Below are 22,629 nucleotides of genomic sequence, written 5' to 3' on the forward strand. Positions count from 1 at the left end.
TCTGTTGTTCCCCAATTGCAGAAATTGAGTAGACATAACCCATGAAATTATAGACCAGTGAATCTTACCTCAGTGGTTGGTAAGGTTATTGGAGAAGATACTGAGAAGCAGGGTTTATGAACATTTGGAAAGGTATAATATGATTAGGAATAGTCAACATGTCAACAAGGGCAAGTCGTGCCTTACAAGTCTGATTGATTTTTTTTTTACAGATGTAACTAAACACATTGTTGAAGGAAGAACAATAGATATAGTGTATATGTATTTCAGCAAGACATTTGATAAGGTACCCCATGGCACGCTTACTGAAAAAGAAAGGAGCCATGGGATTCAAAGGGACATTTCTATGTGGATCCAATACTGGATTTCCCACAGAGGGCAAAGAGTGATTGCATGCGGATCATATGCTCCATGGAAGTCGGTCACAGGGGTCTGTTCTGGGACTCTAACTCTTTATGCTTTTTTACAAATGACCTGGATGAGGAAGTGGAGGAATCGGTTAGTTAGGTTTTCTGATGATAGAATGGAAGAAGGTGTTGTGGATAGTGTGGAGTTCTGCCAGGGGTTACAACAGGACATTAATAGAATGCAAAACTGGGCTGAGATGAGTCAGATGGAGTTCAACAAGACGTTCAAGGCAAAGAATGTATGTAGGCTGGTCCTATTCTGCCTGGTGATCGAGGCACTACTGAACCAGGGTCAGGTTTTGGCGGGTTTTGTATGTTGTTCCCCTATTGCAGAAAGTGAGTAGAAATAACCAAAGAAATAACCCAAGAAGAAGCCTAAGGAGTTGTAGTTTCATTGGCAGGTTGTTCACACTTTCGTGTGCTTTAAGCAAGCTGTTAAGCAGTGTGTTGCTCTGATGTTGTCTGGCAATTTTTCAATAAGTACCTTTTGAATGTCTTCCAAACCATTCTCTCTGCTCTTTAAAACATTCATCGAATTTCCTGTCATTGCTGATCTGTTTCATTCGTGGATCAGCAAAAATGTCTTCCTCAATCTTGGGATCTATTTTTTTTTCCAAAGAAACATCTGTCTCAAATGCCGAAACCCTTCACGGATTTTGTTTTTTTTTTTTGCTGTATTCGGATGAGGCTCATTTGACGTAATTGGTTCAAAAATACGTATCAGTATCAGTGTCATTCTCCATTCCTGGTTCGAGTATCATGGCATCATCATCTGCCTCATCGTGACTACATGCTTCGGGTGATGGTGGTGCTGGAAATCGATCGGCATGAGGCACAGGTCCCCTGGCTGAAGAGTGAATGGCCTATTCAATTGATGTATTGTTTACAGCAGAAAAAAAATGTGGACCAGGGTCTCTGGCTTTTCACGCTTCCACTTCAGTAGGTTGAGTACAGACACAGCTTCGAGCTGACATCCTTGATTAGAAATGTGAAGTAAACTAAGGAGTCAGAGTTAGAAGCTGGGAAGACGGGAGGAAGAACCACAAGATGAAAGGTTAAACCGGGAGAGGCGGGTGTCGAGAGGGGAAGGGTGAAATAAAGACTTGCAAGATATACAGGGATCGAGAAGGTGGTGTCTGGACAGACGTTTAAGGTGCTGGGGTGTAGGTAGAGAGGAGATGTTAGGAGTAAGTTTTTTTTGCTCAGAGGGTGGTGAGTGCGTGGAATGGGTTGCAGGCAACAGTGGTGGAGGCGGATACGCTAAGGTCTTTTAAGTGACTTTTCGATATGTACATGGAGCTCAGAGAAATAGAGCGCTATAGGTAATCCAAGTAATTTCTAAGTTAGGGATATGTTCGACACAATTTTGTGGGCCGAAGGGCCGGTATGTTGCTGTAGGTTTTCTATGTTACTATGTTTCTGTAACGCCATGGTTGAGCTGCTTAAAAGCTGAGATCAACAAATCCCCTCACAACTTCTAATATATCACTATCCAGTCCAACTAGTTATTATCAATCTGCCTATCACTTTTTGGAATTACTGAAAATGTAGAAAGTTTCAGATTCCATTGACGTTGATTTATGTAGCTCACTGTGGCCTTTCTCCTCAGCAAGCAACTCAAATTCCTGCATTCCTTCAACAAAAGGAATCGCCTATCTAATAGCCCCGTCAAGAGCTTACAAGGTGCCACTAGAAGCAATGAAATCTGTATTACTGCAGTGCAAGCCTCCTTGTGTTAAACGCCATTTATCTATCATATTAACAAGAATCTTTCTCAGCAGCAATCATTCCCAAATATCACAATAAAATATCTGCAAGTTATTCTTATTTCGTAGTAATCTCTGCCTAATCGGGTGTTTAATCTTAGGATGGTTTTCTTTTGTAAAGGTACGGCATACATTTACTATCCTCCTATGCGTTGCAAACATTGATAAATCCCCGAATACTAAATAAGAAGGTTATGGCCTCGATCCCGATTGGCTCTGAACCTGGCACCAAGGAGACAACACATCATCACTGATCGCGTTCTTGTCGCCAAAGCTTTACTTTTCCGTCCTCTAACCAGTTAATACTCTTTCCTTCTGGTCACCCCATCTCTCCTCATCTCGAAAGGTTAGATAGATGAGATGCAGGAAAGTTCCAACTGGGTCTCAGGAAATTGATAGGCCGAGCAAATTGAGAACTGATGCATTGTAGTGTCCCTGAGCAGATTATGCCATTCAAATTATTAAAAGTCCGGACATTCACTTCAGTGGGTAGAATGTGAGGAAATATTGGGAATGTGGCAAATACAATGGATCTCAGTGTCTTTGTGCACCAGTTTCAGAACTAAATATGTGAGTGCAACAATCTAGAAGGAAATGTTGTGTTGTCTTTCAAAGAGATAAAACTCGTCTCGTATTTTAACTATAAAAGCCGCAATCAGAGTGCAACATAAAGCAGTTATGTCCTTATCTGTGGAAGATTGTTCTACCTATAGAGTGAGGTCAAACAAACCCCAACCGTTAATTCGTCAGAGCTCATCTGACATTTGTCAATATATTAATATGGGAGGAACGGTAACTTCTGATGTGAAGCTGAATTAATTGATTTAGGGAAGAATACAGCACATTTAAAAAAAAACAACACAAAACTGCCAGTGATTTTCTGAAAGAACAGGCAAAGGCAAACGATGCGAATATGAAAAAATGCAAAGGATTATGTAGCGACGTCGAAAAAGTACTACCGGAAGATCTAACCCTTTACACAGCTGGTCCTATCGAACAGTTGTGTTTGTCATATAAATTACTTGCAATTAGTGTACAATTCGGCGAAACATGAGATGCTGCAATTTGGCATATCAAAGGTAAAGGGGCAGTGTAAGGGTAAAGGCCCGATCGTCAACAGTCATGATGCATGGAAACTCTTGCAGCCAAGTCTTCAAGGAGACTTCATATGTTGTAAATTTGTCGTTGAAAGATACGTTGTTGATTTCGTTGTCAAAATAGCATCATGTGCACCAATATAATAATTTTAGAAGAAAATCATGAAAGAATTAAAAAAGACGTTATCGGAAACAGTCTAAAAGTTGGCTGCATCACTTCCCCGGCCAGAGCTCAGTCAGCATAATCTTTTTTCCTCTATTTGCCCCTCAACTGTGTTACAGGAGGAGGTAGAAAAAATAGAACAGTCATGATTCAATGGCGGAGCAGTGTCTCTGGTCAGATGGCCTAATTCTGCTGCCATGTGATGTTGCCTTATTATAGAACCTTATCACCGAGGGTATGAATTACATCATATAGCGCTCTTTAGACTAGCGCAGTTACCTTTGTGTGTTACGAAAAAAAGTACTTCTCTGTCCAGCCAAAGTGGCATGCAGAGGGTGAGAAATATTGCCGAGAATTCCCAGGATTTCCGTAAGATCCTTTGTTCAACTATAGCCTCCATTGTGTCCAGCTGGACTCCTAAAATAGAGCTCGAATCGGTTTATTGAGCTCGTTGGCATCAACCGTGTTGATGCCATTGTCCCAGCCCACCGCCACACAGAAGATTATACTGACGAGAACAGACTGGTGGAACATGTGAAGGAGAGTTCGACATATTCCAAAGGAACGGTCTTCTCGGAAGTAGAGGCGACTCTGGCCCTTCTCAATGTTGGAGCTCCGCTCAAGTCTGTTAACGAGGTGCACGCACAGATGCTTGCATGTCTTCAGCACATTCACATCATCAACATCAACAGTAACAGGAGGCAGTGTAGGCTCAGTCTCTCTAAAGTCCATCACCATCTCCCTTGTCTTACTGACGTTGAGCTACAGATGATTCAATGTGCACCATTTAACAAAGTTCTCCACCAATTCCCTGTATCAGCAGTGTGTTGCATCTGTATAAAATATCTCTAGTTAAGCTGCATTCGGAGCATAAACTGCAGTCTTTGCAAAGGAATTATAAGAAACATGTCAGTGTTGGAGAGGATGCGAATATATTATTGGGGTTATGACTGGATCAGAGAGTTCTCGCAAGAAGGAGATTTTGTAAAACTTTGTTTTTGGAAGAGTGGCATAGACTCAAGGGAGCATGATTACATGTTTAACGATCATGAGAATTATAATATGTATGGAATTGACAGATAGTAACGCTTTCCCAAGTTTGAAATACCCAACACCACCAGCATGTATTTAATTAATGGCGGGTAATTTGAAAGGAGATATGCTGAAACATTTTAGGCAGACTGGTGCGTATATCAGATGCTCTGCCAGGACTGGTAATGGAGGCAAATAGGATAAAGTGTTTAAATACTTCGTTGATCGTTGTATGATTGCGGAGAGAATTGTCCTGTATGGACATTTTAGAGACGGAATACTATTTTAATGACGTATCTAATAACGGTTAAATATTTCTGCAAATCTTCATTGATCAAAGGTCCTGCCATTTTGTAGTACTCGTCTGCGTACTTAACCACAGTTCATTATTATTCAATCATGTATTGATTCTGAGTAGGTTCCCGTCGCCACTATGTACCTAATCTTTCTGCAGTTCATCAAGTGGTTCAGAAGAGGACATCTGTACCCAAACGCAGGAATGCGAGATAAATATGATGTAGTGTTGGTAAATTTCTAAGGCTGCTCTGCATTACAGTGACCTGTCATATTTTGTGTTTGGCACTTTTGACAGATATTCCAGAAATGAGAAGGTGCGGGAACGGCTTCGTGTTGAATTCCAACTTATTCGTGTTTCTGATGGTAGCAGTTCTATGTACATGATTTCTAAGCCTCGTCGTGGAAAATACAGAGCCAACAGCGGAAGCCGCGGAGGCTCTGATGACCTTAACAAACGTGATCTGAGAAGTGTGTACAAACATTTCAGAAACTGGTCGATGCACAAATTCCGCATGACTGAATGTGACATATGAGTCGAGATCTGTACAGCTTTTTATATGAAAAGTGTCTGATGGCTTTGGGTCTGTATTCACTAGAGTTCAGAACAATAGCGGAGACCTAATTGAAACCTTTCAAAAAGTTCAAGGCCTTCATAGGGTGGATGGGTAGAGGGCGTTTCCTACAGTGGGGGAGTATACGACTAGAGGATACAAGCTCAGAATGCTGGGGGCGTCCTTTCAGAACAGCATGAGGAGGAATTTATTTCACCAGAGACTGGTGAATCTCTGGAATTCGTTTTCACCGGCTGCTGTGGAGACTACATCTTTATGTTTGTTTAGGGCAGATTTTGATCGATACTTGAATAGTCCGGACATGAACGATACGGTGTAAAAGGAGGATATTGGGGCAGAGAGAGAGAAAAAAAAGATATCCAGGATGAAACGGCTGAGCTGACTCGACATTCAAAATGGCCTAATTCCTCTTCAAAATCTGATGGTCTTATCTAAAGTCAATTAATCCCTGCACTTTCGACCAAAACCTGTGTATTTATTACCAGTAACGCATCTCCACCACCCACTTGCATTTTATTATGTTATTTTATTTTTTCAACAAGAACATTGCATTCGTTTACTTACACCTACGCTGTTTGTTGTCATTAATCGCAGTGACAAAGGTTGAAGTCGTTGAGCTGTCCCTTATTATACAGAACTTTGGACGTTCTCTTAATGAATGTAGGGTCATTTCAGTGTGATACATGTATAAATTCCATTTCCATAAATTAATGTCTATTTTGATCACACTTTTACTGCTCCTGCTCTTAAATATATTAACTACGTCTATAAAAGTTGACACTACACACTCCTTCAGAAATTGCAGGAACACAATTACACTCTGAAGCGTTAAAACAGGTGTATGTTAAGGAATTTATGCATAAACGCACTGGCCACGTTATCGTGTACACATTTCCCTAAATAGGTTGGCCAGTGAGTATGCCCATGGTCATTGGTGTAGCCCATCCGCTTCTAGGTTGGATGTTCATAACATTCCGACATGCTCTTCTGTGCGTGTTCCTTTGAGTTACTGTCGCCTCACAGTTACCATTAACCACTGAGATTTTCTGTAAAGTGGTGGTTGTCTTTTGAGTACTCACCAGCGCAGGAAAGAGTGGATCGAAGCATATCAGAAGATCTTTCAAATCATTGAATGGAAGCAGCAACATACAGAATTTGCAAAAATCACAACCGTTCGGTGTTCAGTGCAGTGAATCAACTTTAATGCAACATATTTTAATTCCAGCCGATTTTTTTTCACAATGACTCACTGGATATCTCCTTTTATTTTTCATATAAATGGAGAGAAATAACAATTTAGGCATATGAGAATAAAGCTCACGCACATTATTCTGAGTAAAGTAGCACGTAATAACATCCTCAGGTTTTCAACATCTGCAGACATTCTCGTGTGTCTGTTACATTTAATCACTGTAGGCTCCATTCATTCCCCTACTGCAATGCTTTTAAAGCAGGATAAGGAATTGTAAGTGAGCAAATACTTATACTAATTCATGAATACATTAAAACTATCAACAAGAGTTTTAATCATTGCTCAACGAAGAAGTAATTCATCTGAAAACTATGCAACGAAAGTGACGATGCAGGACGGTAGAAGGGAAGGATAAGAAAATATAAAGAGACAGAAAATGAAAGGAGGATAGAGAAGGGAAGAAATGGAAGAAATTATAAATTGCATGTGAAAGAAATATATATAAATATACAAGTAGGTTTACATGACTTCTGACCAAATGGATACAGTGTTTATATGAAAAAAAAATCATTGTGGAGGCAAAGAACACAAAGTCACCAATATTTAACACTCCGTGATACTGGTTCAAATCATTGCTTAATAATGAACTGTCACTAATATCGAAAGAATGAAGCGAAAATATATGATCAATGAAAGACAAATAGAGATGAAGAAAAAGGAGGAAAATAAAAAAAAGTTAAACTGCAAGAAAGAAGTAAAGGAAGTAAATTGAAATGAATTTAAAAGAAGTGATGCACTATACGTGGAAATAAATAGACATACAGGACACTTGATTGAGTGGAAATGGCATACAAATAAAGCTTCTGCAGTGACAAGGAATATATTAAAACTTTAGAGGACACGGATGTGAGAACTTCTTTGGTTGTTACATCCGTTAAATTCACATAGAAGATGCAACATAGAATATAACTTTTGCCCACGTGATCGATTGTGTTTGGTATTCCTCTGTAAACTGGATGTAAATCCGTATTTGTCCATACTTCTCTAAATTCTACTGTCTCTATTTGTCAAAATCCCTTCAATGTTGCTAATATAGCCGTCTCTATGACTTCCTTGATTAGAATACATATAAACAGCGTGGGTCCCATTCACAGGGGCTATTACGTCACAGGGAGCTATGAGATCTTTTGCCTCTCGCCTTAATTACCGCCTTTTTATTTGTTAATTATTGAGCTGCAGGGAATAAAAAAAAACAGAGAACGTTTGCCTTCCCTATAGCCTTGGAGATGTTGTACTCCTCCATGTGCTGACTCCTAATTTTCTAAGGCTCCAATGAATGATGTCCCTAACTGCAGAACATCACACTTATTGCTGTGTTCCTCGGGATCACACCTTCATTCTCCCAACATCTTATTAAATCTCTTCTTTATTGTATTGTTTACAAAAGTGGCGGATTAGTCTATAAAGTTGAAGCAGAGACTTGCTTTACACCGCAAGTGAAACTCACCAGAACACCTCAGCATTTGTTCACATGACATCAAATACTAACGGCTGAAAAAGCTTAGAAGCTCCATCCAATTCCATCTGAAGAGACACATAAAATTAGCCAACATATCCACAGATGTTAACGCTACAAAAAAGAGGCCTGACTAGATCAACATTTCAAAAACAAAAAAATCATACTTTACTTTGGCAATTCAATAGACAAAGAGTACTGACCTGCAGCAATCTGTTTAGAAGATTCCTTAGCATGAAATTTCGCTTATTCTGCAAAGAGAACAAGGAAACACTTTCTTCAGAATTGCCCATTACCTGAAGCCATTATTGCTGTGGGTCATTTTGCGTTTGTGCATTTTTCTGGCATGCATGATAATTTAGCGGTCAGTATATAACTCCAATACAAAGGTTGGCATTGTATGCAGAAGAAATCAGTGATAGGTTTCCAGGCCCTGACCATGAGCGTGTGGATCTTCTCCCGATTTTCTGATTCCCTCCACTGTGCAAAGACGTGCCGGTCAGTTGGTTAATTAGCTATTTGGTAATTGGCTAGTAAGGGAAGGCAAGGCAAAGCAATTCTATTTGTATAGCATTTTCACACAAGTCATTTGAAGATGCTTTACAGGACATAAATATTTCATATCAAATTTGAGACAATATAAAGTGAATAAAATCAGCATAAAAACAAAGAAATAAAAGCTGCAGTGCCGGAGATTCTAAGTGAAAGCTAAAGTGAAAAGACAAGCATTGGGCCCCGATTTAACAATGCTTGAAGTTGGAGCAGAACTCTGATAGTCTGGAAGGTTATTTTAGATATGTGGAGAATAATAACGACCCTCTGCTTCGCCATGTTAAGTTTTAACAGTGGGGACTCTAAAGAGACCTGCCCCAGACGACCTGAAGTTTCATAATGCAGCAAGAGATCGGAGATGTATTTTGGCCATCGATTGCCTTCTGCTTTAAAATCCATAATAGTATTTTCAAGTTCATTCTCTGATGGAATTTTGAATGATGGCAATTGTTAAATACGTTGGGTAGAAGGCGGCTTGATTCGTTGGGCTGGAAGAGAAAACACGGCATTTTATCTCTAAATAAAATAATATTTTATAACGAAACAGAGGCTTTTATAATCGTCGTGAGTTTTACAATATTATGTATAGCTTTTTTCCCTTCAAACATTCCCTCTTGTCAAGCCATCACCGCAAAATACTGCCGTTCCTGAGAATATTACAGTTTTCCGCTCATTTAGCATGACGATTTCGCAAAGCTACCCCTTCCATTCACAATGATTTTTGCAAATTTTACTTCTGACTGATTCGTACTCTATACAAAACTTCACGAGCAGGTATGGGTCCGGCATATTACAGACTGGAAGATCTAGAAATCAACGCAGGAATACGAAGAAGAAGCCATAGGTGGACATTTTAGATGTTTTGGAGCAGTTCAGAAAGTTTAGAGAAGTGGAATGAAAATGGCACTTAATTTAGTACTTTCCCTCCCAGATGTCAATGTGCAAACTGCATCAAATATCTTGAAATTATTACTTGTTATATTTTATAAAATCTGAAATCCTGAAAAAAAAGATTTTTTGAACTCTGGAACTTTAAAAGAAATTTATGAAGGAAGTATAAAGTCAGGGGGATAAAAATCTCACACAAGTACAATTCTGAATGAAATGACAATTAATCACTCTCTGCCCAGTTGATTAATTTACATTAAAACAGGGATTCCGAGAAAAATAATATATATAATTTGATGCAGCATCAGGGAGTTACATTTGCTCGCTTTCATCTATTTGTAATATATTACAAAGTGATGAAAGCAAGTAATTATAACTCCTTGTTGCTGTATCAAATCGTGACTCAATGAGGTAGTCATTAATCTAGAGGTTATGAAATGGAAGATGATAATGAAGGAAGGAAGGATACAATGAAATACAAAAAGAGGAAAACATGAAGTGAATATGCAGGGAAGGAATGAGCGAATATAAGAAATAAATACATAAATAATTACATATACATGATAGAAATAAATTTAGGCGCAAATGAATTAGCGGATTTGAAGGAATTTTGCTGGAGTGAGCATTGCCTTTATTTGAACAGTCTGAGGTGAAAAAAGATAATATTAAAGCATAATAATGCACCTATTTGGTTGTGGAGTCATCAGAATAGAACATCGAATGCCCCTTCGGTCCAGGTGATCCATTGGTTTTCATAAATCCATGAGAACAATTTGTAAGGCAATATTTTTCCTTCTGCCCCTGCTTGTAGTGGTTCAGAATAATAAATGATTTATAAACTATTTGAAGATTATGAGGAACAAAGTGAAAATAAATAGCCGGTTACGCTGACATATAGCGAAATCTACACAGGAAGTGAATGAAGTCATGATAACTAGTACTTTGTAAAGCACTGGATGATGTTAAGATGAAATCAAAGAATACGATACAGATGGTTGAGGAATAATTTTCCCCTTTCAGTGAAAAAGTGAACTGTGTTGGAAATGTTGACACAACTGCAGATATAAATATACAAGCCCATGAATACTCAAATCTCTTTGGTCCTTCAGCTTATTCCTCAATGAAGAAGTTGTTAATTTGAAATTACGGAATCGATAGTCATAATCAAGAGAGAAAGGAAGTTGAGAAGAGGGAAGTCAAGAAGGAAGTTACAGGGTTGTAATGTGGTTGGGATGGAAGTAAATATATATGCCAAAAACCGACAGATTTACACTGTTATAGGGACTATCCGTCAGTGATAATGATCAGCTAGTCACAGTGAAAATCCATGTTGACCGTCAGTACTTGTTATTGCTTCCGGTCACATGCACATGAATTTACACAACTAAGTATTTGCGTGCACACCTCCTCACTTCCCCTGACACTCCATGAGCAGTCAAAATATAGCAAAGGTAATATCTTGGGAAGGATTCCTCACTGGCCGGGAATACCTTGTGCTCTCGATATAATCTCCATTTATCGAACGCTGGGGTCCTCCACCTCCACATAATTAATTTCTGGTAATTTGACGCTTTGCTACTTTTGAAACCTCTGATGTTTTACACTTTTCTCAGCATTTCATGGTCACTTGACTGACCTAATACACCTTCTTAATAACTCTAGGTCAAGGTTACATTCAGTACTCTTCTCTGACATCTGTCCTCAGCGTCATGCCTTCTGTTCTTTTCTGTCCTCACTGATTCAATCGAGACAATCTAAACGACCCATGCATGCCACTATCGAGATAACAAATTGCTCCTCCTGCAAGCCTGCCACTTTACCTAATAAATAGCTATTTGTCTGAGAATGATCAACAGGTATTAGGAAAAACTCCTTGTGTCCCACTGATCTAATTAATTTATCGCACAGATATTTTTATCAACCGTTCCAAATATGGCGGCTACAGGGACAGTCTCAGGAAATGGCTACCTCCATTCCTGTTTGCTGATTTTCATTCTATCTGACCAACAACAGGAATTTTGATCGAATAATCTTAACCATAACGTGAAATGTTTGCAGCGGCAAACGCATGAGAGATTAAAGGGCATTTTGTTGTGGAGACATCGGGTAGATTCGCACAGAAACATAAAGCACGGAATATCCTTTCAGCCAAAGTTCCAAACGTTGAAAAGGTCCGAGTTAATGTCAGAAAAATGGGTACAATATATATCCTAAAATGTACTTTTCTTCGGAAACATCCACGGAAACAGAGAAATGTCCCAAGGAATGGAGTACAGTTATAAGTGTAAGTTTTTTTTTCTTTTATGTTACTGCTCAGGCTAATAAAATTGATTATTTGTTATGTTAACTGCTGAGAAAGTGCTTCTAACTCGTAGCTTGTTTGGGTAGTTATTGCTGATAACGAGAATTTTATTCATTTGCTAACCAATTGGGATAGATGTTATTCTTTCTTGAGTGTCTAAAAGCTATTGTTTTCGCGGGCTTTGGGTAGTAGGCGCGATAGAGAAGGGGAAAAGATATACATATATCTTCAAGGTCATGAATAGATTAATACTCCGGGATGCGTTTCGAAATCATTGCTAAATAGGAATGTCTTATACCTCAAAAGAATGAAGCGAAAGATATGACGAAGGAAGTCGCAAAGGAGGAAAAAAAAGAAAGAGACAGAAAACAAAAAAAAAAAAGAATAGAGAAAATGATTTGAGATAAAGAAGGAATGAAATGTACATTAAAGGAAAGAAATGCACGCTTACAAATAAATAGATTTATAGGACTGATTTAGGAATGAACATCACCTTCATATGAAGGTAACAGGGAACACATTGAAGCTGAAATTTATGTGATAATCATTTTCCTTGCGGAAGCATCAGGTGTATTCAGACAGAAGTATAGCACACGGAACGTAGAAGGGATCTGTGCAATATAGAATAGTACCGCAAAATTACAGGCCTTTCAAACCCTGCCTCCCATATAACCCTCCATCTTAAATTCCTCCATATATTGTCTAGTAGTCTCTTAAACTACACTAGTGTATCTGCCTCAACCACTGACTCAGGCAGTGCATTCCACGCTCCAACCACTCCCTGAGTAAAACGCCCTTCCTCTAATATCCCCCTTGAACTTCTCCCCCCTTACCTTTGTTACGAATCCCGTAACTAGAGACCTTACCAGCAAAGATAGAGAGGTCCGTTGAAGTCTTATGTCGCGATTTTCAAACGTTTTTACTTATAAAGGGACACAAAAGTAAGGTTAATACATACATTCAGATACTGCACATCGTCAACACTCAATCTAAAGCGCGGGTATATTAATAATCATCATTAAGAAGTGAGCTCTGCTGTTGTCTAGGGGTTAATAGATTGTCCGTTGGAAATATAAAAGTCACTCAGAAGTCTGCAGACTTTTGCCCTCCGGCTGGGTTTCACGTGTTTTAGAGGGATCGGTGAGAACGAAAAAGAAGACTTGCCCGTGTTTTTATGATCACTCCGTTAAAATCAAGGGGAGCGTTGATTTTTCCCGTTGTTAGTTCAAAGTCCTTCTCGGTGGTATCAGCCACCCGCTCCCCAGGCAAAGGGGTTAGGAGCACACGTGGCGTTGAGTGGCTTCCAGCTCTCCCAGGAGCATTGAGCGAGCAAGTTTCTCTGGTGCATCGCTAGGGTACTGCCTCCTGCAGTCCGCTTTTATCTTTACTTGCAGATTTGTAGCTGTCCATCAAAGTAGGGGGGATGCAAGCTCCCTCCCACTTTGCCCGAGGGTGTTCATGTCCATGATTGTTGACACGTAAGTAGGGATACCAGGTGCCTCTAAGAACAATGGTCAGAACCGTTGCATTGTCTCTCACTTCCGAGACCCGAATTAATAGCGATCTTGCGATACTCCGGAAGGAGGGGGCTGCTTCCGCTCCTTCGGCCCCTCGGAGCTGTGGTAACTTCATAACACCTTAAAGCTATATCCTCTTGTACTGAGCAGTGGTGCCCTGGGGAAGAGGCGCTGGCTGCCCACTCTATCTATTCCTCTTAATATCTTGTGCACCTCTATCATGTCTACTCTCATCCTCCTTATCTCCAAAGAGTAAAGCCCTTAATCTCTGCTCATAATCCATTCTAAACCAGGCAGCATCCTGGTAAATCTCCTCTGTACCCTTTCCAATGCTTCCGTATCCTGACCATACTGAGGCATTTTGCAGAAAGGGCATTCATTTTTTTCTAAAGCTTTAAAATTTGAGCAAAGATTTTATTTCTGATATCAAATACTGAAAGCTAACGAAATGCAGCAGGCCCATTTGAAGGGACACTTAACTTAGCATTCAAATGTGCTTCTCCACGATCTTGACTTGACTAGTGGAGTCTTGCCTGAATGTTGTGCTTTATTTTACATTTGATCAAAATTGATTCTTGCTTTTCTTGTAGATGTGCAGTGTAGCCATACTATTTTCATTGAAATGTTTATTCTGAATTCGGACTACTATTTCCTGTGTTTTTTATTGATGATTTCTCGAATTATATTATCTTAATTTGGATGGCTCTCGAGATATTTGTATTAAAGACAACGTACCTATCCATATGACCAAAATCACTGACATCTGGGAAACTTTTTCGGGGATGCATTCGCAGGAATTTTAATATCGTTGATTAAAACGTATTTTACATAATGAGACATTACATCAGATTCGCAGATGGACCCACGCAATAAAAATTCAACATTCAAAGTAAATTTTATTGTCAAATTACATATAGGTATGCCGTCCTGTGGTGCAGCGGCATATGCAACATAGTTCGAATCCGTATGGCTCGTTCCATGCTTTCCAACCACGCTGGAATGAGCTTCGAGCTTCGACTGTGTTTCAGTCCCCAGAACATTAAAATGCAAAAGGAGGGGCAAGGTTAGGGCCCGATGCAGCGGAAGGCGGGAAAAGGAGCAATGACCGTATATATGTCACCATATACATCATTGAGATTCATTTTCTACAGGCATGCTCTGAACTATAGAGTAATGACTAGACCAGGGTTAATGTAAGATCATCCAGAGTGCAGAAGACAACAATGTGTGAAAATAGGAATAAATAATGGGAAGGTGACATACAAGATGCAGAGTCTTTAAAGTGAGATAATTGGATGTGGGAATATCTCAGTACATGAACCAGTTTTCAAGAGCCAGACGGTTGTGTGGTAGTATTGTTTCTGAACAATTTCTCCTGCGGTTTAGTTTCTCGTGTGCACATTTATGGCATTCATAGTAACGCAGCCGTCAGCCCCGTGCTGGTACAGCTCAAAGCGTATGTATTTGGAGTAGAATTCCGCAAATGCCAGTGATACTTCTGAACGACCTTCCCTTGTGGGCATGTGTTTTCTCCTCTTGTCAAAGTGAGGCTTTAACGATTGTGCACGAGTTTAACATTAATTTTGATAGATTTATATATTTTTTTCAGGAATAAACTTTGTCAAAGCGCCAGTGATAAACCAAAACAATTATCTGAGAATATTTTAGCATTTTATTCAATTTGTGTAGCGATTTTGTACATTGATCCCTTCAAAGTTTTAGACGATTTTCACCTTTAGCCTCCGATTAATCAGTGTTTTCCTCAAATATGCTTTGTGCATGTACCGATACGGCAAATTCTGAATTTCAAGATAATGAACACCAAGGAGAAAAGCATGGTCCACTTACATTGGAGGAGGTCGACTTTCTTACAGGAAGTTTAATAAGACTCGGTAAGTATATTTTTTGCGAATCATTGGAGTACTTCACAAAGTTAAGAAAGGTCGAAGGAAAATAACGCAGCTGGTTTTATGTTTTAATAGCCATGAGTTAACTTGCAAACTTCATCAGATATATTGACAGTAGAACATGTTATATTACGTAAAATGATAAATTTTGGTTAAGATTCTATGTTCCCTGAAAGTTTGCCAACATTTATGAAAGAATAAAGTGGTTAAAAAGGGGTAGGGAGAAAGCTCAAATACTGTAATCTGAACAAAATTTCGAGTAATCAATCTCTGAACATTTAATTTATTAAATGAGATCTGTTGAAATCATGAACAGGAATTTTAGGAGAAAAATATTTATTTGCGCAGTCATAATATATTAAAACTATGTGATGCTGCTTGAAATTATATATATAGATAGATAGATAACATTTACGTCGATTATTTCATATGTGCCTTTTTATGATGTTATATACCTCTTTGTCCGCCCTCATTCCCCTAATAAAGTCTCAATCTGTTTAAACTCTTGTATATTCCTTATTTTCTCGAGGCCCGGACATAAGATACTCAATCTCCACACATATTGTTATTTCCCCCTTGATTGTCATTTTGAAGGTAATATTTTTTTTTTCTAAATCTTTAAAATTTCAGCATAAATTTCATTTGTCTGTACAGCAAATGAATCTCGCAAGAAAACCTTATATTTTTGTGTACCTGATATCAAATACTAAGTGCTGGCAAAAGTCAACTGGAGCATTTGTAGGGACGCGTAAATGAGCATACAGTTTTTTTTTTCTCGACAAATTTGGCCTGCCTACTGGACTCTTGGCTGAATGTTGTAATTTGCTTTATTTTTCAACAAAATTGATGTTCTCTTTTCTTACAAATATATAGTGCAACCACCTTATTCTCTTTGAAAGGTTTCTTTTAAAATCGGGCAACCATTGCCTGCGTGTTTTGTTGACGAATTCACGAATTATGTTCTCTTAATTTGGGTGACTCTCGAGATATTCGTTTCTAAGACAACATGTGCATCCATATGAAAAAAGAACGGACCGGCAGGAATCAGTTTTGGAGATGCCTTCGCATGAAATTTTAGTATAATTGATTACAAAGTATTTGAGATAATGAGACATTTCTTCAGATTTGCAGATAGTCTGAAGATATGAACATTCAAAATTCAAAGTAAATTTTATTATCAAGGTACAGATAGGAATGCCAACCTGTGGTGAGGTGGGATCCGCAAAACAGTTCCAGAAACGGCTGGTTCATCCTATGCTGGATGAGCTGAGAGCGGTAACACAGTCCTGTAGAAAATAAAATGCAAAAGGAGGGGCAATGTTACGACCCGATGCACCAGAAAGCGAGAGAAGTATCAACAATGGTATATATGTCACCCGAAATATCATTGAGATTCATTTTTCTGCAGGCATACCCAGAACTGTAGAATAGTAACAAGACCAGAATCAATTGAAGATCAATTAGAGTGCAAATACACAAAGTGTGTAAATATTAATAAATAATGGGAACATGACATAACAATATAACGAATCTTTAAAGTGAGATAATTGGATGTGGGAATATCTCAATACATGAATCAGTGATTGTTGTCATCTCCTTTGCTCAAGAGCCAATCGGTTATGGGGTAGTATCCGTTTCTGAACAATTTCTCCTGCGGTTTAGTTTCTCGTGTGCAGATTTATGGCATTCATCATAACGCAGCGGATAGCCCCGTGCTAGTTCATCTAAAAAGCGTAAATGTTTGGAGTAGAATTCCGCAAATCCCTTGAACGCGTGTGTTTTCTCCACGTGTAAAAGAGAGGCTTTAGCAATTTTGCACGAGTTTAACAATATTTTTTACAGCATTTCTTTCCAGGAAAATATTTTGTCCAAGAACCAGTGGTAAACTGAAGGCATTATTTGAGAATACCTCAGCATTTTATTCAAATAGCATAGATATTTTACACTTTTATCATTTCAAATTTTAGATGATTTTTCACCATTTTCCCATTTATCAGTGCTCTACTCAAACATGCTTTGGGCAGTTACCAATAGGGAAAATTTCAAATTTCAAAATTATTGTGATACTTCAGTCTGAAGTCCGTGGTCCGGTCTGCGTACTCTGGATTATTGGTTTTCCGGCGGTCCCTTGCTGCATTTGGACTTAACTAGAAACACCTGAGTCTCATATTGGAACTGGGAATATAAGTGGCCCTGGCACAGAGTGTGGTTGGGGGGTTGTCTTGTCAAGATACTCATGGCACAGATGGCTGGTGGAAGGCTAGAACGGACTCTTGCCATCCTTGGGGGCGTGTTGGATAACAATGGCTTCTGGGAGCCTTGCTGGTAGTAGTCGAAGCGGTCAATGTTGTATGGATTCAGCTGTTTCCCGCACCAGCTGGGTGACCGCCAGCCACTCCAAGCTAGGTAGGGATCCGGTTGTTTCCGTAGCCAGCCAAGGCTGCCGGCCATAAAGGTTACTCGGAGCTACTGCAATGCAGAGATGGAACTGTCTGTCGTTCTTTGGTGTTTGTCGCTTCCTGTACTCGTCTTCGCGGGGTAAGTCCGACCGTTCGGCCATTGCCCTGCGAGGGTATCTGCCTTGTCTTGTCCTTGCCTCCTTGGGGTAAGTCAGGCCAGTCTGCCGTTGTCTTGCGGGAGGAATCTGTCTTGTCTTCTCTTTGCCTCCGTCGGGTAGGTCAGGCTGTTCTGCCTTACCAGACGGATGGTCCTGCCCGACCTTGGTGTGGAGTTATAAATGAGTCCCGGCTTATCGGTTGATAACTCCCGGCTCTATGTTTGTGAACTGTCCCATCTCATGTCAGTGTCCTGTTAAGGATGTGTTCCGGCTTGTCGGAGGGCAAGTCCCGACTCCGTGTTGATGTACAGTTCCTAATCGGCCCCTAGCTGCAGCCTCCCTTAGATCCAGGATCGCAGCCTGCAGCTTCTAGCCTCCAGCATCGACCCAAGCGTCAAGCCTCGACCCTAAGTCTCTAGCCAAGCCTCGTCACGTCCCCGCATGAGTTTGGGGTCCGGGCCGGATGCAAAACCCAAGTTCGGTGTCCTTGACCAGTCTCGGGTTCGGAGTACACCTCAGGCTCCTTTTTCCCAGTCCCTCATCCTGGCCCTGCGTCCCTTGTCTAGACTGCATCCTGTTCCGTCCCGTCCTGTTTCCAGGACTCCAGTGTCTGTTTCCTGCAGTATGGTCCTGATTCAACACCCGACTTATGAAAATTATGACTACCAAGGAGAATAGCATGCAATGGAAATTGTAGACTTCGTAATGTGGATTGTATATTATGTGAATCATTGGAATAATTAATAAAGTTAAGAAGGGCCAATGGAAAATAATGCAGTTGGTTTTATATTTTCCTACCCAGGAGTTAACTTGCAAACTTCATCGAATATTTTGACAGTAGAACATGTTACATTAAGTAAAATTAGAAATTGTTTTCCAAACAGTATGTTCTCTGAAACATTGATAACACCTAAGAAAGTATAAAGTGAGGGTGAGCGGACCAATCTCAAACACTGTAATCCGAAGAAAGTTACAAGTAATCAATCTCTGATCATTTAATTCACTGACTGAGATCTGCTTAAATCTGTCATAAGGGAGGCATTGGCGCTGGACCCAAATGCAGGACACAGACACTGAAGTACTAGGAACAGGACGGGACGAAACTAAGGACGGGACCGGTCGCAAACTAGGCTAGGGAAGCAGCACCCTGACGAGCGATTGAGAACACCGAGCCTGGGGTGGTCTCCGAGCCCCAGACTGGATGACCCAAAACCTGGGTCTTGACTTGGGCTCGGACCCCAAACCAAGCGAAGATGTGACGAGGTCTGTGTTCTAGGAGCTTGAGACTGGTGTTTTGAGGCTTGAGATTTGAAACGGGGGGTTGAGGCTTGAGACTCGAGGCTGGGGTCTTAGAGGCAGACTATGAACTGTACATCAACATAGAACTGGGAGTTATTCTTCGTCAAGCCGGGATTCAACTTTCACTCCACACTAATGCGGGGCAGGTCCATCCGTCGGGTAACGGCAGAACGGCACGACTTACCCGACGGAGGCAAAGACAAAACAAGACAAAGTCCCCCCGCAGGGCAACGGCCGAATGGCCAGACTTACCCTACGGGGTTAGGACAGGAAGAGACAAACACCGAAAACAACAGACCGCTCCATCTCTGCATCGGGTTTGTTCCGAGTCGCAGTTGCGGCCAGCAACCTTGGCTGACTACAGGAACAACCGGATCCTTAGCTAGCTCGGAGTAGCTGACGGCCACCCAGTTGGCCCGGGAAAGCTAGTCCGACTCAAAGAAGCAATGGTTCTCCAACACGTACTAAAGATGGCAAATGGCAGTTCCAGCCTTCGAACAGCCGTTTGCTACAACGGAATCTTGACAAGACGACCTCCCCCAAAACATAGTCAATCCCACAGCCACTTATATTCCCAGCTCTATGTTGAGCATCAGGTGCATATGGTCCAACAGAAAGAAGGGCCAGCAGGGTGACCCAGAGTCAGGCGTCCGCGGACCGGACCATGTACCGGAATGCGACTGTGGACCATACCCTAACAAAATCATGAACAGGTATTGCACGAGAAAAAATTTATATATACACAATCATAAAAAATATTAAAACTATGTGATGCTGCTTGATATACATTTGAAAGGCATTAAATTGGAAAAAAAAACGAAACGAATAATGTAGGGAGAGGGGGAATGGCATAGAGAACAAAACTGCAGAAACGACAGAACGCAAGAGAGATGGAATGAGATGATAGAAGGAATATATACACACATATATATGTATGTGTGTGTGTAAATAAATAAATCATATATATTTATAATATATGTGTGTGTATATATATATATATGTATATATATATATATATATATATATATAATATATATATATTTAGTTATACAAGCATACATGATTTAAAGAAAAATCATGCAAGCTAACAGATAAATTTATAGGACTATTTGGAATGAACAACACGTTTACTTGAAGTACATTAGTTATCACAGAACTTTCTGAAGAATTACAGTGCACAGCTGTCACCATCTCTTTCCTTGTGGAGACATCAGTTATAATCAGCAGAAAAGGTATAGACCACAGTAGGTGCTCTTGTCCCAGATGATAGCTGAAAATCTATTTTTGTTCATGTCCAACTTTACTGCAGCGTCTATAGAACTTGCTTGGGTAGAATATTTATTTCTGGACCTCATTCAAAGTTAAATAGCTAAGACTTACATCACAGAGTCTATTAAATCTTTTTTCACTCACTTTAAATTTCATCATTTTTGTTGTCGATTTCCCAACCATGCAAATTTCTAGAGTAAGATTATTTTACATGTACTCTGTCTAATTTTATACAACTCTATAAGGTGAATACTGATTTTTATACTGATAACCTCTAGGACCAGGCAACGGGTTTTCATACTCTATATGCACTTTTGAATCCTCAGAGAGAGATCGGAAGAGCCTAGTGTGAGCAATCTTTCTTTGGGCGTCAATAATTCTGAGGATGCAATCTACTCCTAATATATCTATGCAGCTATAACCAGGCATGTCAACGGATATATTCTGGGATTTGAGGAGATTTATTCTTATACACTTTAAACCTCCACAGATGTACCGTGAATTATATTCTGCATTACTTTCTGCTGTCTGGGGTATGCGGAGGTTGTGACTGCACAGATTTAAAATAACTGTAAAAGCTGTAAAGTTCATCAGCTCCGTATTGTGTGGAAGGCTCCCTGGTAACAAAGACATCTTAAGGGAACGATGCCTCGGAAAGGCGATGTACAATGCTTAGGACACCCATTCAACGAGGACATGCCCTCATTTCATTGCTGATATCAGCGAGGAGGTACAGAAACATGAGGCACACACACTGAAATTAAGAAAATGACTCTTCGCCTCTGTCCTCAATTCCAAAATGGATATTAAATGCATGAACACTACATCAATTTTATAAATTATTTTTGACTTTGCAACATTCAGTAGGCATATACATACTTCTTTAATTAATTGACTTATTTACGTTTCTGCGTATTATCATATACTGAATTGTTATGTTGCCACCAATTTTTTTAGATATTTCTCTACATATTCTGGTGATATTTAGGCTGATTCGGATTCCATAAAGTATTGTTATGACAAGAAAAAAAATGTGTGTGTGTGTGTGTGTGAGAGAGAGACAGACAGACAGATATACTTTATTGATCCCGAGAGAAATTGGTTTTTGTTACAGTCGCACCAACCAAAAGTAGTGAAGAAATGTAGCAATATAAAACCATAAATAATTAAATAATAATAAAAAGTTAATCGTGCCAAGTTGAAGAGTAAGTCCAGGACCAGTCTATTGGCTCACGATGTCTGACACTCCGAGGGAGCAGTTGTAAAGATTGATGACCACAGGTAGGAATGACTTCCTATGACGCTCAGTGTTACAACTCGGTGGAATGAGTCTCTGTCTGAATGTACTCCTGTGCCTAACCAGTACATTATGGAGTGGATGCGAGTTGTTGTCCAAGATGGCATGCAATTTGGACAGCATCCTCTTTTCAGACACCACCATCAGAGAGTCCAGTTCCACCCCTACAACATCACTGGCCTTACGAATGATATTTTTATTTCTGTTGGTGTCTGCTACCCTCAGCCTGCTACCCCAGCACACAGCAGCAAACATGATAGCACTGGCCTCCACAGACTCGTAGAACATCCTCAGCATCGTCCGGCAGATGTTAAAAGAACTCACTCTTCTCAGGGAATATAAACGGTTCCGACCCTTCTTTTAGACAGCCTCTGTGTTCTTTTCCAAGTTCAATTTACTGTCCATTCGTATCCCCATGTATTTGTAATTCTCCACCATGTCCACACTGACCCGTTGGATGGAAACAGGTGTCACTGGTGCCTTTGACCTCCTCTGGTCCACCACCAGCTCCTTTGTCTTTTTCACATTAAGTTGCAGATGATTCTGCTCATACCGTGTGACAATGTTTCCCACCGTAGCCTTGTTCTCAGCCTCATCTCACTTGCTGAGGCGTCCATCTATGGCAGAGTCATCAGAAAAATTCTGAAGATCGCAATACTCTGTGTTGTAGTTGAAGTCTGAGGTGTAGAGGGTGAAGAGAAAGGGAGACAGGACAGTCCGTTGTGGAGCCCCAGTGCTGCTGACCACTCTGTCTGACACAAGTGTTGCAAGCGCACGTACTGTGGTCTGCCAGTCAGGTAATCAATAATCCATTACACCAGGGAAGCTTCCACCTGCATCACTGTCAGCTTCTCACCCAGCAAAGCAGGGCGGAATGTGTTGAATGCACTAGAGAAGTCAAAAACCATGTCCCTAACAGTGCTCGCCAGCTTGACTAGGTTGGCGTAGACATGGCTCAGCAGGCAGACGATGGCATTCTCAACTCCTAGTCGGGGCTAA

This window comes from Hypanus sabinus, unplaced genomic scaffold (genome assembly GCF_030144855.1).
Source record: "Hypanus sabinus isolate sHypSab1 unplaced genomic scaffold, sHypSab1.hap1 H_1, whole genome shotgun sequence".
Taxonomy (NCBI): domain Eukaryota; kingdom Metazoa; phylum Chordata; class Chondrichthyes; order Myliobatiformes; family Dasyatidae; genus Hypanus; species Hypanus sabinus.